Genomic DNA, 20,009 nt, shown 5'->3' on the forward strand with positions numbered 1-20,009 from the left:
ATACTACCAAACTGAATCCAACAGTACATCAAAAGAATCATTCACCATGATCAAGTGGGATTTATTCCTGGGTTGCAAGGGTGGTTCAGTATTTGCAAAATCAACATGATACATCACATTAATAAAAGAAAGGATAAGAATCATATAATCCTCTCAATAGATGCAGAAAAGGCATTTGACAAAGTATAATATTCATTCATGATAAAAACTCTCAACAATGTAGAGTTATAGGGAATACACCTCAACAGAGAAAACGTCACATGCAAAAAACCCACAGTTAATATTATCCTCAATGGGGAAAGATAGCTTTTCCTCTATGGTCAGGGACAAGACAGTATGTCCGCTCTCACTACTGTTATTTAACATAGTACTAGATAGAAGTCCTAGCCCCAGCAATCAGACAACAAAAAGAAATAAAAGGCATCAAATCAGCAAGGAAGAAGTTAATCATTTCCTATTTGCAGATGACATGATACTCTATATAAAAAACCCAAAAGACTCCATCAAAAAATTACTAGAACTGATACGTGAATTCAGTAAAGTAACAGAATACAAAATCAATGTACCAAAGTTTGTTACATTTCTCTACACAAATAATGAAGCAGCAGAAAAAGAAATCAAGGAATGGACTGCATTTACATTTGCACTAAAACCATAAGATACCTAGAAATAAATCTAACCAAAGAGATAAAAGATCTGCACTCTAAAAACTATAAAACACTGATGAAAGAAATTGAAGATGACACAAAGAAATTGAAAGACATTTCATGCTCATGGACTGGAAAAATAAATATTGTTAAAAAGTATATATTACCCAAAACAATCTACACATTTAATGCAATCCCTATCAAAATACCAAAAGCATTTTTCACAGAGCTAAAACAATCCTAAACTTTGTATAGAACCACAAAAGACTCCAAATAGCCAAAGCAATCTTGAAAAAGCAAAGCAAAACTGGAGGCATCACAATTTTGGACTTTAAGCTGTATTATAAAACTGTAGTGAGCAAGACAGTAGGGTAACTGGCACAAAAACAGTCACATAGATCAATAGAACAGAATAGAAAACCCAGAAATGAACCTACAACTATATGGTCAATTAATCTTTGAGAAAGCAGAAAAGAGTATCCAATGGAAAAAAAAAGACAGTCTTTTCAACAAATGGTGTTGGGAAAACTGGACAGCAACATGCAAAAGAATGAAACTGGATCACTTTCTTACACCATACACAAAAAATGAATTCTAAATGGTTGAAAGACTGAAATGTGAGATGGGAAACCATCAAAATCCTAGAGGAGAACACAGGCAGCAACTTCTTTGACCTCAGCCATAACAACTTTTTACTAGATATGTTTCCTGAGGCAAGGGAAACAAAAGCAAAAATGAACTATTGGGACTTCATCAAGATAAAAAGCTTCTTCACAGCAAAGGAAACAACCAACAAAACTAAAAGGCAACCTACAGATTAGAAGAAGGTATTTGCAAATGATAATTTGTTAGTGTCCAAAATCTATGAAGAATTTATCAAACTCAACACCCAAAAAACAAATAACCCAGTTTAAAAATGGGCAGAAGACATAAGTAGACATTTTTCCAAAGAAGACATCCGGCTGGCTAATAGACACATGAAAAAATGTTCAACATCACTCATCATCAGAGAAATACAAATCAAAACCACAATGAGATATCACCTGTCAGCATGTCTAAAATTAACAACACAGGAAACAACAGGTGTTGGTGAGGATGAGGAGAAAGGGGAACACTCTTACACTGCTGGTGAGAATGCAAATTTGTGCAGCCACTCTGGAAAACAGTATGGAGATTCTTTAAAAAGTTAAAAATAGAATTACCCTACAACCCAGCAATTGCACTACTTGGTATTTACTGATTTGAAGGCACACATGCCTTCCAATGTTTACAGCAGATTTATCAACAATACTAAATTATGGATAGGGCCCAAATATCCATCGATTGATGAATAGATAAAGAAGATATGTGTGTGTCATGTGTGTGTGTGTGCGTGTGAATATATAATAGAATATTACTCAGCTATAAAAAAGAATGATATCTGCCCATTTGCAATGATATGGATGGAACTAGAGAGTATTATGCTAAGCAAAATAAGTCAGCCAAAGAAAGAAAAATACCTTATGATTGATCTCACTCTTAAGCGTAATTTAAGAAAAAACGAATATGGAGGGAGGAAGAGAGGCTAACCAAGAAATAGACTCTTTACTATAGAGTATTGGTTATGGAGGGGCGATGGGCAGGGAGTTGGGTTAAATGGGTGATAAGGATTAAGGAGGCACTTGTGATGAGGACTAGATGTTGTATGTAAATGAGGAATCACTAAATTCTACACCTGAAACTAATATTACACTGTATGTTAACTAAATGGGATTTAAATAAAAATTTGGAAAAAAAATACTTCTATTTTGCAAAAAAAAAAAAGAAGACCTTTAGAGATATCAGTGTACCTAACATTTCTCTGGTCTCTTTCCCTTACAGTATGGAATAATTTAATATCCCTAAATTTCTATATTTTGTAGTGTTGGGTATTAACTTTTTATTATGTAATTAATATTGTGAGTAAATTGACACTGAAAAGAAATCTTTTACTATGAGAAAATAGCATGAAGAAGTGGAACTTCCTGTGAATTCTGAGGAAAAATTTTAAAGAAAAATTTCGAGAGTATAACTGAAAATTAATTAGTGAGAGACTGATAATACTTCATTCAAATCAGAATACATCGGCACTGAGTATCCCCCTTTCCTCTGTGGCTAAAAACTTATTACAATGTTGACCACATTAAAACTACTACTAAAAATGGCAAATGTTAATGCATTTTTATATACTGTTATTTGAAAAATAACTTCAACATGTCATTTTTTCCTTTAAAATGCTAACAGTTGTCTAAACAAAAAGACAAAAATTTTGCCTACTAAGGAAAACAGAACTCAGTATGAAATAACTCTCAACAATTATTCAGCTATTTCTGGCCTATGAACATCTAACCTAAGACATGTTTTCATTATTTAATATAATAAGTTGAAGCTGATGTTCAAATGAATCAAGGTCAAGCCAACACAAAGCCAAAGCCTCTGATGCCACATTGGGTAGTCAGAGAGGGAAAAATAAGTTAAAAATATCTAACTTATGAATTACCCAACACGTTCTTTTAGCAAGAAAACTTATCAGTCAACATGATATTAAGCTAGTCAAGTATTGCTCATATCCTTTAAAGCATATTTATAAACTAGATAACACAAGGGGGAAATGTTATACTTTTGATCTCTCTATTGGCCAAATGTCTTTCATAACCTATTGAAGAAAAAAAGCCACTGGCTGAAAACCCAAAATAGAGTGCAGGAAACAAAGTCATTGCTGTCATTCCTGTGTGTGATTGTTTTCTTTCTCTATTCTGTTGATGTAGATTAGCACGAAAGCTTAACTAATTTAAGCAGCTGACATTAATTTGAATAGGTGCAATAAAAATGAACATTTGAGTAGACAATAATTATTTTAATACACAAGAGATTACATTATTAGATCTAAATTTCACATCATCATCCTTGGAATGATAAATAAAAATATGTTTGTGAACAAGCAAGGATTTAACAATTGTTCTCCCAACAGCATTCAGATTCACGGACTTATGCTGACACCTAGTGGAATGAAAACAAGATGCATTGCAGCCAAGATCTTCACTCTCAGGCTTTTTGCACTTAGCCTATATGATAAATAATACATATACATACACACTGTATACATTTGCTGAATATATGCCCAAAGAAAATATAGCTTTGGAGTCAATTTGGTAAGAGATTACTTGAAAGCAATTGAAAATGGATGCTATTAGATCTCAAGTAATAATACCTCACCAAAATCTATGAAAATTAAATTACTTAAAACTAGCCATGAAATTTATTTTTATTTTAATCAAAGTTTTTTTCACACCAACCACATTTTAAACTTTTTATTTGCATATTTAAAAATTGTGCATTCCGATAATGAAAATCATTTGAAGGAAAAAATGGCACTCTGATTAAACTGCATTTTACAGTCTGTCTAACACCTGGACCAACTTACTTTCTACTGGCGGTTCCCACCCGCTTCCTCCTTCACCAGCCTTCAAGTTCTTTTCTTTCCCTGCCAGCCAGACAGGCAGACAGGAGAGGAGGCCCAGTGTTCATGGTCAGTAGTTCAGATTCTTTGATGAGAAAAGGGGCAGAAGTCATTTAAACTCGATCTAACCTCTTTCCAGCTTACAAAGTTAAACAGCTCAAACAAGTAAAATAAGGGAATGCTTGTGGAATATACAGCCCATATTGGCAGCTCAGGCCTCATTACGATTCGCCTGCTTGCTCCTCCTGTTCAATTGTTTCCTAGGACGGCAGTGGACTTTTTTTCTTGCATCTTTCTCTTCTTTAGTTTCTACGTATCGAATTTCTCAATCTCAGCCATATCATGTTTGTCAGACATGGTTGCAGAGGAAGCAGAACCAGGCGGCCAGCAAGCGCCGTGGCCGCTGCTGAGTCTTAATCAGGGTGCCTGAGTGGCTCAGCAAGTAAAGCCTCCAACTCTGGATTTTGGCTCAGGTCATGATCTCACACTTAGTGATTTCAAGCCCCGTGTGGAGCTTTGCACTGAGCACAGAACCTGCTCCTAAGCAGGCAGGCGCTCGCTCTCTCTCTCTCTCTCTCTCTGCCCCTCCCCCGCTCGCTATGATAAGTTAGTAAGTAAATAAATAAATATTTTTTTTTTTTACTTTTAAATGAACATAGTTTAAAGAATTAATGCTTAATAAGACAAAAGAGGTCCCTGGCTCCTCTATACCTGTTCTTCTTCCGCAGCAGCTTTGTTTTTTTGGGTTTTTTTTGTTTGTTTGTTTTTTTGTCCATTTATTTACTTATTTTTTTATCTTCAAACAACTTCTTAATTTTTAATTTCCTTCCCACTACAGAAGTTAAGGGTTTGCCTTTTGCTCACCCCTCTCTCACCACACACCACTCACCCTTCTTTCATTTTCCCAATTTCCATCATGCTTTCAGTTGGGTTACTACAAAATATATTAAAATATCGTCAATATGTAAACACTAATCAGAGTAAAGCCACGCAGTAAGCTATGATTAAATTTCAAATTTCTGTACAATATTTTTATTCCTAGAACTGATCATTGTTGAGGAAGTATTTGTTTGTCTCTAAGCCTGGGTTCCCTAGAAAACAGTACCTAAGGTAAAACTTGTATACCAGCATTTTACTGGGTGGTGAAACCCTTAGGAACACAGGAATAAAGGAAAGGAATGAGGGGCAGGAAAATAGTGCAAGCAAATATGAGGGAGTGAATAACTGAACCAGTCTCCATTTGGTATCAGGTGCAGCTGATGCTCCATCTTGCAGGACCATCTTCAGAGTCTATTTCAGGAGGCCTGGAATGGGGGCAGAGGGCAACTTACCCATCAGTTCCCATCTCCCAGGATTTGCAAGCTCTGGTTGTAATGGTTTGCCTGTGGTTTTACTGGGTTTAATAACTGAAAATCCCCCTTGCCAGAACCACCCTCCCACCCCCCACACCCCATCCCCCCACAACAGGATAACTGATTACCTAAAGGCATCTCAAACATGACAGCCAACAGATCAGCCTGAAGAATGGAAGGTTGAGGTGCTGGCAGGTTGGACCCATGTGAGGAAACAAATCCCAATGGCCGCCAAAAGAGTTGTGACCAAGGTAACCTGAAATGGCATATGAAAGGTCTGTTACAGATTCTTTCTTAACTTTCTGTGCCTTAGGACTGATTCAGCTAGAAACTCTAAACATCATGCAAAAAAAAACACAAAAAAAAAACCTTAAACTTTTCATATTCAGTCTGTCAACTTCACTTTCCTGAAGAAACAAATCTGATGGGGTTTTCTGAACTCCAGTTTGGACTGTTTTTCTTCTCCTTATTATTCTGGAGATTCCTTCCACCTGTATCCTCATTAGATTCCCTGTGTCCTGTAGCCTGTGTCTTTCTCTCTATGGGTTTACTTCTGTGTATTACTAGATCACATACTCTAGTAGCTTCCTGAGGACGGACAAGTTTGATGGGAGGTAAATATTTTAAAAACCTTGCATGTCTGAAAATGTTTTCATTCTTTCTGCATAATACTAACTTCAGCTAGGTGTGGAACTCTAGGATTGAAATCACTTTTCCTCAGAATTTTTAAGGCATTGCTGCATGTTTTATAGCTTCAGTGTTGTTGATGAGAAGTAAAAAGCAATTCTTGTTCCAGATCCTTTCATTTCTCTCTCCCTCTCTTAAAATTCTCTTGTGTCTTATTTTAAATTAAGTTCTTTTTTGTTCTCTTACTATTTCTTTATTGTAGCTTTTTGTTCTTTTTTATTATTTCAGTAGACTTAACTCTCTAAAAAGCTTATGCAAAATTTTTATGTTTTCTTCCCCCTGCAGAGTTTCTGTTTCTTCCTCAGAGTGTTTTGATTTTGGCTATTTGATATTTATTTTTATGTTAAAGGCCTCCCTTAGGTTTCCTATTTTGTGTTCATATTTACCAGTTCATCATTAAGAGTGGGTGATGGAAAGCCCTAGTTTAAAACTGAGTGTGCAGGTGGGGCTTGTTGACTATAAGTATAACTACAAATGATCTAGCCAGGCCATGTCCTTGTCATCAAGGAGCCCGCATTGTATTGTACTGCATTGTATGTATTGTATTGTATTGTCTTGTATTGTATTGTATTGTATTGTATTTAGGTCTTTCATCTAGAGCTGATCAGATTCCCTAGAGAAGATTCTTTTTTCTTCTCTGAAAGTAAATGCCTGAGGACCAGTGATCTAGCTGTAGAGTAAGGTGCTGGGATTCAGCCTCTAATATGCATATGTTTACTTAATACCACAGTTTTCAGTTTGGTGCAAACATCCTTGATTATGCTCAGGGTTCCCCAGTGTTGAGCCTGCTGTGTCACCACCTCTGCTAATTCACCTAGATGGAGGCAGTTGTCTAAGTGTTCAGAAAGAGGAAGGGGACCTGGGGATATAACCCCCTCCTACATAGGTTTCAATCAATTTTTTCTTATTTTAGAGTATCATCCCACTGCACCTTGCAACTGCCAGAAGTAGCTGAGCCCATAAATCCTTCGTCTCTTTTGCAGTTCTTTAAGGAAACTGGACTGATTCTTACCTTTTACAACACAAGTTCAGTATACAGCTTTTACTAGTTTGCTACAATGCCTACCTACCACTCGTTGGTCATTTCATTTTCCAATATTATGTTGCTGTTGTCTCCACTTTCATCTTTTGCATTTGTGGGTTCCTGCCTTTTAGAATATTTCCTTACTATAGCCATTGGAGTCTGGAAGTTTAATTAGATTTGTATCTTTAATTCACCAAGCAGCAAACTTATATCTCTGTACAGTTAATAGATTTGTTTTAGGGTTTTTTTGTTTTGTGTGTGTGTGTGTGTGTGTGTGTTTTGTTTTTGTTTGTTTTATTTTGTTTTGTTTTTATTTTTTGCCACTTAGGTCACTAAGAAGAAAAGCCAAAATATAATACACATATGTTATAAGTGTTTTAATGCAACAGAACCAAAAAATGATATCTAAAGTCCAACTGTCCACCTCCACACCCAAATTATCTGGGATACATTATAAGTTCATGACAGATTCCTCCAGAAACACAATGTGATTGCTAGCTCATAATTTCTCAGTCCTTTAGCAACTAGCTCATACTAATAAAAAAAATGCACAAAGAACTGCTGCATTAAAAAAGCTTTATAATTTATTGACTTAAAGTAAGAAACATACTATCAATTGAATAAAGTATTCAAACTTTATGAATTGCAATTCTATGATCAAAGTACAAAAGGCCACAATAATAATGAGGTTATTTTAAAATAATTAAACATTAAGTATTAATTATATGATGCTATATTAATTTGATATACTCTTACTATGTCAATTTGCCAGTTAAACCATTCTCAAAATTCTTTTTTTTTTTTAATGTTTATTTACTTTTGAGAGGGGAGTGGGCAGAAAGAGAGAGAGACAGAATCTGAAGCAGGCTCCAGGCTTTGACCTGTCAGCACAGACCCTGACGTGTGGCTTGAGCCCGTGGACCGCGAGTTCATGACCTGAGCCAAAGTCTGACGCTTAACCGACTGAGCCACCAAGGTGCCCCTCAAAATTCTTAATTATAAATAATTCAATATGAAAGAAATTCATGGCAATGAAGGTTTATTGGGGGGAGTCTGGATATTGCATCAAGACAAGTCCAAACTGATATATCTAACTGTTTAGTATGCATCTCCACTGAAAGCCCCACAGGCACCACAATCTTAACACATTTAAACCTAGACTCAACATATTCTTGACCAACCCTGCTCTTTCTTCTGTGTTACCTATCCCAGTGAGTTGAGACTCATCTTGGCCTCTTTCCTCTATCATCCAAATCCTACTGATTTCTAAGACATTCTGATTCTATACCTGAGACCCATTATTTCTTGTATATCTCCTCAGCTATTAAGTTAATGCAGAACCTCATTTTAGTTACTCATCTGTGGTCACAAAAAACAAACAAAAAACAAAAACAAAAAAACAGAATCACTGAGGCTAATTCGAGCAAGAGGATTTATTGTAGTAAGTGTTAAAAGATAAACTGAGGCACATCAAAATTTTCAAGAGTTTACTTGAGCATACATTGATTTGAATCAGGCAGCACCAAACCATAGATAGTTAGGAGTACTCGGAGTATGGGAGCTAGGAGGAAGACTTTTATAGAAAGGACAGGGAAGCAAAGCAAGGAAATTATTTGATTGGCTATAACTTAAGTAGTTATTTATTTGGGAAAGCCTACTTAGCTATGATTGGTTGTTCATATGTTTCATCTTCTCAGACTTGAGTGCATTGACTCTGCTTTAGGTTTTGGTTTGTCTAATGGCCTCCTTGCTTAATTACTTGACATGAGTAAGTGAGGAAATGACAATAATCTGGATGGAGGGACTATAACAGAGACGGTCTGTTAGGGCTAGAGAGTAGTTTAGGTTGATGGTAGCTCCAAAGACTTTGGCAGCAGCAACCCACAGAGCTTTACTCTAGTACTCTGTATGACCATGCAGCACCTTAAAGATCTGCTTATTACTATCTTCTCCAGAAATTTCCCTTTGAGTATTAGCTCAGTTTCCAAAGAAGGGAACTTAGATCATCTTCATGAGCCAGGCCCCTAAGTTAGACTTGCCTGTGAACCTTTGTTGAATGTAGTGTCCACTCTTGGTCCAAATAGCTATAATGAGATAGTATTCACATGATTATTTGCCCTAGGACATCATCTCACTTTGAGATTTTCCAGAGGTTAGGTCGAAGTACTATTTTTTTTCCTGACTCTGAAAACACACACACACACACACACACACACACACACACACACACACTTCCATTTCCATTCATTTTGCTTAGGGAATGTAATATTTTTCTATTTATAATATTCTTATGGGCTTTACCCTGAGAATGTCAGGTGTTGTCATTTGTTACAAAGGCAATTTCCAATAATATATTCATATAGATCAGCTGAATTCAGTTCCTGTTCTACAGTTAAGAATAGTGCCAAAATGATATCAGAAAAATTACCATCTGGAGGATATGAAGAGAAGAGATAGACTGAATGTATTTTCCAAGTCAACAATTAAATAATTGAGATAAAAGAAGACACTTTTTAAATATTGATTTAATTTTTGATTTACATAGGCCAAAATGTCAAATATTTAGTCTTGTGATATTACACCCCACGAGGTCCACGAGAAATATTCTCCAATGAATAAGATACTTATATTTACATATCAAATATTCAAAGTCAACTATATGTTTAGAGAACTTTCAAAATGTTTTCATGTTGATTTTCTTTCAGTATGACAACTAAAGTAATATTTCCATATCTCATATTTATAGGAAATAGTCATGAATGGTACTTAAAATTGTATAATAAATCTTAAATTAGACATGGTTTCTATAGCAAGTGAATAGTGAGAGGCAACTATTTCAGATAAGCTTGGGTGGTTTAGTTGGTTGAGTGTAAGACTCTTGATTTTGTTCAAGTCATGATCTCACAGTCATGAGATTGAGCCCCAGTTCAGGCTCTGGGATGGGCATGGAGCCTGTTTGAAATTCTCTCTCTCCCTCTCGCTATGCCCCTCCCCCACTTGCACACACAATCTCTCTCAAAACAAAACAAAACAAAACAAAACACCCCACAACGTTAATCTATATAACTATAGACCCTAAGAAAGCTAAAATATTTCTTATATGACATTTAGGATAATCTTTCATTTCTGCAAGAAAACCCTCTGCAGTATTCCTAGAATATGCCAATTCAGTATGCCTTTAAAAGTTTTCTGTGATGGGAATCTTCAAGCAACATAAGAGATCCACTTCATTTTTTGGACAGGTGAAATTGTCCAAATATTCCTTCTTATAAGGAGCCAGTCTGACTCTCTAATATATCAAGCCCTCTAGAATGACATAGATCAAAGTGGTACCTTTTCATATGCATGCCTTTTAAAAGTATTCCTTCTTAAGTGTTCTAAGAACCTCTCATAAGATGTAATGCCTAGAGACTTCCAGATGCAGTTAGTAACTAAAACAAAGGCATCTGACACTTTTTGACTCCTTTATGGCATAAAGATTAAATAAATGCAAAACAGTAGGAGAAAATCTGGAACACTAATCTGCGCTATTTGCAGAAAATTATACCAGAGGAACCAGGGAGATACACCATGTAGACTACATTGCTAATCAAGGAGCTAGTCTATAAAAATCAATGGCTCTAACCTCGACTATGTGAGCTGCAGCAACAGTAAGGAGAGTAAAATGATTTCAAGAACAGCTGTGTCAGGAGACCAGAAGTAAAGCACACAAAATAAGTTATTAGTGACATTAGTATAGGAGCTTCTTTTTTTAACATCAATATTCTTTGATGCCATTGGGAACAAACTTAGAAAGGAGCTTGGACCAAATTTTAGAGTAAAGCCCCTAAAAATTATTTCACAAAACCTGAGAAAAAAAAACCTTACAAAGACAAGTACCCCTGGTGTATTGACCACAGTCTTAGCTTCTTCCTATTCCCGTATCACTGAACTATGAACCAACCCACTAGTCTAAAATGTTAACATGAGGATTCTAACAATTCCAAGTAGATGTTGAAACAAAACAAGAAGACTCCATTTGTCCCCTGCTAGAGGAAAATACTAAGACTAGAAGAAATTACCACCATCAAAGATGAATGTAGTAGACTCTGGGTCTGGAGTTCTCTCTTGTCCAGCAAGAGAGCGGACGCAGGATTGAAACGCGAGAGAAGCTAACGTCCAGGAGGAGACAAGAGCCCCGAGTAAGGGTCCTTGCTCCATTTTTATTCGGATCAGAAGGCTTACAAGCATGATGGACTTGCACAAAGAGACAATGAAATCTTGAACATTAACTCATGGGCGTGGGGGAACAGGGCAGGGGCGGGGGGGGGGGTGGTTTTGAAGATACAAGGTGTTAGAGGTTTGAGTCAATACAAAACAAAGTCCTTGTGCCTGGCAGATGGTTGTTTAAGGCAGGCTTGAGGAGCCAAGTCTGTTTACTTAAACTTGTCTAGGGGACAAGAGAGAGCAGGCTACTTCAGGGTCAACAAGGTACCTTTCTTTTGCTAATTAGTTCCACTCCAGGCAACTTGCTGCTGCTGTCTATAGCCCTGTAGTCTATAACCCTGTATACCTGTTTACCAATTTTGGTCTTTCCTTCCAATGAAAGCGGCTTTCTGCTATTGTACTAAACTGGGGGGGGGGGGGGGGGGGGGCGGGGGGTGCAGGGGGGGTGATGTGCTTCCACCCTGAATACCTAATCTTGTTTACCTAATCTTGGATGTTTTCATCCTGAGATTTCCTATTCCTATACCTTTGTCCTATAGTGGGGGCCTTTGCCTTGTTTACCTAATCTGTTTTACCTAATCTTGTATGCGTTCATCCTGTGGCTTTCTATTTCTTTATGCCTTGTTAACCCATTGATGCAAGCTCAGGGAATTCCTAAACTTATTTTTTCCCCACAGATGAATAAAAAGAAGAAGGTCAACTTAGAAAAGATTCTATCAGAATAATAAAAAAGTCACACCTTTCAAGAGGTAGACAAAGGGTGTGCTTTAAAAAAAAAGTGTAAATCTTCAGCAGCATCTGTTTTAATGCTTGGTAAAATTCACTAAAACATGGTCTCATGGTTTTATTTTTTTAAAAAGTAATTTTTTAAAAAAGGTGGTAAGATGTCTGCAATCAAAGGAGAACTGGCTGAGACAAAAGAACTGTATGAAAAATTGGCAGAAATAGCAATGAACTAGAATTTTCTAAAGCGTTGTGAAATAAACATTCAATGACATGATTTTTAAATGCCTTAGGATGAAGAGCGAAAATATGAAAAGCTCTCACAGACCAAAATGGCAACATAGGTTGTTCCTGACTTCACTCCCCCCTCACACAAGAAATAAAGCTCACAACTCTTCAAGAACAAGACACCACTAAGAGAATCCTAGAACATGGGGAATGAAGCTGAAGCACCCCCTGCACCCCGGAGACCAAGACGATTGCATTAGAAGGGCAAGTGAAGCAGCTACACGTTGATCACAATGCTCCTTCCTCAGGCCAACATCACACCACATGGAGAGGTCTCCCCTAAGCTTCCATTCCCCCAGTGGTAAAAGAGAACCCGTCAACCCCCAGCATTGTGGGTTGCATTGTGGAAGCTTCTACTCTTATCTCACACCATGAACATTACAGGGGATCTGCTCAACCAATGGGCATATGACTGTGACCGAGAAAGGGAGAGGAGCTTGCAATGGCCAGCACATGGATCTTGGCTGACTGAGTTCACATCTGCAGTGCCCAAGTACTGATCTCAACCAGAGGTTTTGCTCATCTGCAGAACAAGCTAGGGGCACACTCTGACCAGAGAACTCAGTGGTGTGCAGATCTGACTGATTCAGAAGAGTTTTGCTACCCTCAGAGCAGAGTTTGCTCACACCCAGGCAAGAAGCAGAATCATAGTCCCACCCTCAGTGGAGAGTGTCTTCCAGCCCCATCTGACCAGAAAGGTGGTGACAGCTCCTGGGAGCAGTACAGCTCAGCAATGCTTGTGCCAAGAGGCAGGCAGGCAAGCAGAGCTGATCACCCCCAAAGTAAAGCCAGTACTGGGCATGGAGCATTTCCATGCTACACATAGGCAGGGGATTAACTCATAGCCAAGGCTGAAAGTAGTCCTTGGCCCCTCCACCTGGAGAGCCTGTTTGAGAAATTGAGTAGCCTGGAGCAGCCCTCCCTCCCCCAACCCAAACAAGGGAACTGAGACATAGCCCCACCGGCTCTGTAGCGTGCCTTCTATCCTTATCTGATCAGAAAGGCCTGAGACAACTCCTGAAGCTGAGGGGCTGGCAGGCAGAGCCAGTAGTTTGTAGAACAAAGCCAGTGGCCCTGTTCAGTCAGGGGATTTGTGGTGTAGGTCGGCTTGAGTTAAGACAACAAACAAAGAGCCTTACCAGCTTTACAGCTCTTTCTCCCACTATACCTGATCAGGGAGTCAAATTTCTAGCCCCACTCATTAGTGAACACAGTCTTCAGCCTGTTGACCAGAGAACCTACCTGGAGCACACAGTAAGCTGCATAGCCCATCTTGTAAGGGAGAACCTCTGTATACAGTGGCACTCAAACAGAGTGTACAGCCCATGGTTTCCCCTGTCTACAGAACAAAGCTAGTGGCCTCAACTGACCAGAGAATTCAGTGCACACTCTGGCCTAATTCAGATCCACAAACAATGATCTATACAGGCCTTGGGCCCTGTCCTGCTGCCCTGTCAGGGCAGGGAAGATAATTCACAGCCCTATCTACTACTGAATATAGTACCTAGTGTGATCATCTATTAAGCCTGACCAGAGAATCTAGGCAACCACAAAGCCAATCCTTCAGCCTCACTTGGGAAAGGAATCAAGCAGCAGTCCTTTCCAACTGTTTTGAGCCAATGACACACCCATCCATCCATGTTCTCAGAGCTCAAACAGTTGCCTCACCCCAAAACAGACCATCATAGCAGGTCCCACCTGCCCAAGGACATTATCAATAAACACACCAGAAACCCAAACTGGGCTGACTAGTAAAGAACTGTCTCTGTCAAAACCTGTAAAGTTTGAAAGAAAAGTCTGATTACTCAAATGTACAGATACTAACATAAGGAATCAAGGATCACAAAAAAATCAGGTAAGTGTGGCACCACCAAAGGAAACTAATAAAGCTCCAATAACTAACCCTAAAGAAACAGAGATCTATTAACTGTTAGACAAAAAATTCAGAATAATCCTCTTAAGGAAGTTTAGTGAACTACCAAAAAACATAGACAGACAACTAAATGAATTTAGAAAAACAATGCATGAACAAAAGAGAAGCACAAGGAAACAGAAACCATCTAAAAAAATAAAACAAATCCTATAGTTGAAAAATACAAGAATTGAACTAAAGAATTCAAAAGAGAGGTTTAAAAGTAGATTCAATCATAAAGAAGAAACACTCAACTATTTGGAGGATAGGACATTGGAAATTACCTAGACAGAGAAGCAAAAAAAAAAAAAAAAAAAAAGAATGAAAAGAATAAAAAAAAAAAATCCTGTGGAAATTATGGGACACAATGAAAAAAAACAATATTTGCATTATTGGAATTCCAGAAGGAGAAGCAGAAGAGAAAGGGACAGAAACTGTATATAAAGCAATAATGGCTAAAAACTTCTTGAACCTGCAGAGAGAAATGAACACCTCAAATAGGTTGAATCCAAATACAGCTAACCTAAGACACATTATAGTTAAATTGCCAAAAGCCCAAGAAAGAATTTTAAGAGTAACAAAAGAAAAGAAAGAAGCTATATACAAGAAAAGCCCTTATAAGACTACTAGTGGATTTCTCAACAGAGACTTTTCAGGCCAGGAGAAAATGGGATGATGTATTCAAAACACTGACAGAAAATAACTGTCAACCAAGAATTCTAAACCTGGTAAAGCTGTCTTTCAGAAACTGAGGGATAGACTTGCTTGAACAAACAAAAACTGAGGGAGTACTTAAAAAAAATGCCATAGAGGTTCTCCCTTACAAGAAATGTTAAAGATGGTTCTTTGAGTGGAAGTAAAAGAATGCTAATTAACATCATAAAAACTTATGGTGCTTGGGTGGCTCAGTGAGTTAAGAGTCAGACTCTTGATTTCAGCTCACCGTTTGTGGGATCGACTCCCCCACTGTCAGTGCGGAGCCTGCTCGGAATTCTCTGTCTCCCTCCCCCCGTTCATGCTCTCTCTCTCAAAATAAGTCAAATTACAAAAAAAAAAAACCTCAAAAAGGTAGCATAAATCTCACTGATAATAGTAAATATAGTCATAGATTCTACAATATGGTAATAGTGATGCATAATTCATTTACAACTCTAGTTTAAAAAGAAAACAAACCATAACTACAATAATCTGTTATTAGTTACACAATAAGAATAAGTAAATTATAACAGCAATTACCTAAAATGTGAGGGGGGAGGAGAAATAACATTATAAAGTTTAAAAATTCTATTAAAGTTAAGTTGTTATCAGTTTAAAATAGGGTGTTATAAACTTAAGACATGTTCTGTAAGCCTTACCAACCACAAGAAACAAACCCTGTAGTAATTACACAAAGAACACAATAAAGAAGTCAAAGCATACTAATACTAAAAGACATCAAAACACACCAAAAAAGACAGGATAAGAAACACAGAAAAACAGATATACAAAACAACCATAAAGCAATTAACAAAATGATAATAGTAAGTTCTTACCTATCAAAAATCACTTTAAAGATAAACAAATTCTCCAATTAGAAGATATAGAATGACTGAATGAATAAAAAACCAGATCCAACAATATGCTGCCTATAAGACACTCACTTTAACCTTAAAGACACATAGACTGAGAATGAAGGATGGAAAAAGACACTTCAGGCAAATGGTAAAAAAAAAAAAAAAAAAAAGTGCAGTTGTACTATATTTATATCAGATAAAATAGACCTCAATTGAAAAATGGTTAAAAAAAAAGTCATTATATAATGATAAATGGGTGAATACATCAAAAAGATATAACAATTAAAATATTTATGCACCTAACATCAGAGAACCCAAATGTATAAATCAAAAATTAACAGAGCTAAAAGGAGAAATAAAAAGTAATACAATAACAGTTGAGGACTTTAATTTTTTTTTAATGTTTATTTTTGAGAAAGAGAGAGAGAGTGAGTGGGGAGGGGCAGAGAGAGAAACACAGAATCTGAAGCAGGCTCCAGGCTCTGAGCTGTCAGGACACAGCTCAATGCGATGCTGGAACTCACAAGCTGTGAGATCATGACCTGAGTTGAAGTCGGGCGCTTAACCGACTGAGCCACCCAGGCACCCCAACAGTTGGGGACTTTAATACCCCACTCTCAACAATGAATCTCTCATCCAAAGAATCAGTAAGGAAATGGTGGATTTGAATAACACCAGAGACCAAATGGACCTAAAAGACATATACAGAACATTCACTCCAACAGCCACAGAATACACATTCTTTTCAAGTGCACATGAAACATTCTAGATTGACTCTATGTTAAGCCACAAAACAAGTCTCAGCAAATTCAAGAAGACTGAAATCATACCAAGTATCTTTTCTGAATACAATGGCCTGAAACTAGAAATCAGTAAGTGGATAACTGGAAAATTCATGAACACATGGAAATTTATACAATACTCTCCTGAACAACCAATGGATAAAAAAAGAAAGGAAAAATAAAAAGTTTCTTGAGACAAATGAAAAGGAAAACACAACATACTGGAACTTGTGGGATATAGCAAAAGCAGTTCTAAAAGGAGTTCAAGGCAGTAAATGACTATATTAAGAAGCAAGAAAGATCCTAAATAAACAACCTAGCTCTTTGCCTTAATGAACTAGAAAAAGGAGAACAATCTGAGTCCAAAGTTAGCAGGAGAAAGGAAACAATAAAAGTTAGAGAAAAAATAAGTTAAATAGGGAACAGAAGATTAGAAAAGACTACCTGACCCAAGAGTTGATTTTTTTGAAAAGGTAAACAAAATGGACACTTAGCTAGACTAAACAAGGCTGACTAAACATTGTAAATGAAAAAGGAGACATTAAAATTGATACCACAGAAATTCAAAGGATCCTAAGAGGCTACCACAAATAACTATACACCAACAAATTATACAACCTAGAAGAAATGGAAAAATTACCAAGACTGAATCAGTAATAAATAGAAAATCTGAATAGAACTGATAACCATCACTTTAGAAAATCCTCAGTCAGTATGAAGAATCCGCAAAAAATTAAAAGTAGAACTGCCATATGACTCACCAATTCACTTCTGGGAATATATCCAAAGATAACAAAAACACTAAATTGAAAAATGCACTTTCACATTCATAGCAGCATTATTTATAATAGCGAAGGCATGGAAACAACCTAAGCATTCACTGATGGATGAACGAAAAAGATAAGGGATATATGTACAATGGACTATTACTCAGCCATAAACAAACAAATAAAAAACACAAGGAATTCCTACCATTTGTGACAACATGGATGGACCTTGAAGGCATTATGCTAAGTGAAATAAGTCAAACAGAAAAAGAAAAATACTATATGATCTCACTTATATGTGAAATCTAAAACAAAAGAAAACAAACAAAATTAACTCAAAAAAAGACACCAGACTTGTGGGTACCAGAAATGGGGGGAGGGGAATTAGGTGATAGGAGGAAGGTGGTCAAAAGGTACAAACTTCCAGTTACAGATCAGTACTAGGGATGTAATGTACAACATGATGATGATAGCAAACATTGCCATATGACATATAGGAAAATTGTTAAGAGAATAAATCCCAAGAGTTCTCATCACAAAGGGAAATTTTTTTTTCCTTTTTTCTTCCTTTCTTTGCCTTTTATTGTATCTATATGAGAAGACGGACGTTAGCTGAACCTATAGTGGCTATTATTTCACAATGTATATAAATCAAATCATCATGCCATATGCCTGAAACTTATACAGTCATGTATGTCAGGTTTTCTCAATAAAATTGGAAAAGAAAAGCTCTCCCAGAAAGCAGAAGAAAAGGTTGAGAAAAAAATAATGAAACAGTAAATAATAGATAAGAATAACCAAAAAGAAGCAAATAAAATCTGATACAAAATACAGATAATTTGTATTCTTTTTAATGGAACATAAGCAATTATAACATAGACTAAGACACTATGTTGACCAAGTGTTAAAAAAATTATGAAAAACAACTTATGAAATGATCCTGGTTGAAGTCTTAAGTACAAAGAATTTTTTTTAATGTTACCAATACATAAAGGATAAAAAAATTAGACTAGTCTCAGAGATATACCCTCTATATCATGGATCACCTACAAAATGTATAGCAATATTTTTAGGGTTAGAGGAGAAAGATTTTTATCCAAGTATTTTATAGCCAGCCAAATTGTCATTCACCTGTGAAAGCAATTTTAAGACAATTTACATTATTCAAGACTGCAGAAAATATATATTGCACATTCTCTTCCTGCAAAAAGTATTCAAGAAACTATTCAAACCAATCAAGAAATGAATCAACTAAATAAAGAAAATAGAAAAGCTATGTTATAAAAGAGCAGGTGTTGATTAATAGAAACCATTTAAACATAAAATTAAACAACAAAATAATAATAAATAAACATAAAATTAAAATGACCCTGGTTTTACTAATATATATCCTCTAGTTCTTCACTCATTAATCATATGTAGGAGATAAACTTTCCCTATTTAGCTAGATATAAATGCAAATAAAAAATTTGATGCTAATCAAGTTTTTGCCTTTTTATACCTATTTTTTAATTCTCTTTTTTTAAATGTTTATTTATTTTGAGAGAGAGCAAGCATGAGCAGGAGAGGGAAAGAGAAAGAGGGAGAGAGAGAATCCCAAGAAGGATCCATGCCATCAGCACAGAGCCCAACTCGGGTCTCAATTCCACAACCCGAAGATCATGACCTGAGCCAAAATCAAAAGTCAGACGCTCAACTGACTGAGCCACCCAGACACTCCTGTTTTTTTAATTCTGTAAACAGGTTTTTTCAATCTCTTTAACGTTCTGAAATGTGCTAATCACATATCTAGGTATGGTAGTAATTATTATTCATTTATCCTAATGCTTGATATCCTAAGCTCTTTCCACTTGAAGGTAAGTTCCCTTTGTGGCGGGATTTTTTTTTTTAATTTCACAATCATTTTTAAAACCAAAAAGCTATTTCTGATTCTCTAGTTGTTCCCCAAATTATTTTAACCTCTCCCTCTGGCCCATTTTGTTACTGGTCTAATTTCTTAAAACCACCTTTCCATATTTCTCATATTTTTTTTTCTTTTGGCTTCAGATTGTAGTACATTACTAACTTCCACCAAGACCTGAAAGGCAGAAGTGAATGAGAGCATGAAGCCCAAGTAGCAATTATAGTTATAAAGTCCTTTGGTTTTCTGCAATAGTGGAGGTACTGATGTCCAGTCCCTAGCTTCTTGAGTGACTCAGAGGTACTTCTGCTGCAAAAAAAAAATCTCATGGTATGAGTAAATAATTTTCCTCAGTGCCTCACTTTAGTATATGATCAAATCTTGATCTCTGTGGCCTTACTAGACATTTTGCAAGCTAGCTTAGATCCTATAATAAGTTATTTTGTACCTGGAACCAGCCAGAGTGACTCTCTTGTCCAACCCAATGCTGGCAGGTAAGGAGTAAACTGTTCCACGTTTATGCCTTCACTTATTCCCCCCCGAGACAGTCAGCGCCCTCCATTCATATTTTTTCCTCTAGCGGTTGCTGAAATTTGCCAATGGCTCCATGTATTTATTTTCTATTGGTTTTTAAAAAATTACCACAAACAGTGGCTTAAAACAACACCATTATTAGGTCACAGTTCAGTA

General features: G+C 36.6%; 1 long non-coding RNA gene and 1 pseudogene across 1 annotated transcript; both read right to left on the reverse strand.

Annotated features, from left to right (window-relative positions):
* Window positions 1-4,346: 4,346 nt before the first annotated feature.
* On the reverse strand, window positions 4,347-4,482 carry LOC125911495 (thymosin beta-4-like; annotated as a pseudogene).
* An 821-nt stretch (window positions 4,483-5,303) lies between these two features.
* On the reverse strand, window positions 5,304-19,953 carry LOC125911496 (uncharacterized). Its single transcript, XR_007454336.1, has 3 exons — window positions 19,768-19,953; window positions 5,606-5,733; window positions 5,304-5,429 (listed from the first exon to the last, which is right to left on the reverse strand). It is a non-coding gene; the product is annotated as an uncharacterized LOC125911496 (long non-coding RNA).
* Between the last annotated feature and the right edge of the window lie 56 nt (window positions 19,954-20,009).

The sequence above is a fragment of the Panthera uncia genome (genome assembly GCF_023721935.1).
Source record: "Panthera uncia isolate 11264 chromosome C1 unlocalized genomic scaffold, Puncia_PCG_1.0 HiC_scaffold_3, whole genome shotgun sequence".
Taxonomy (NCBI): domain Eukaryota; kingdom Metazoa; phylum Chordata; class Mammalia; order Carnivora; family Felidae; genus Panthera; species Panthera uncia.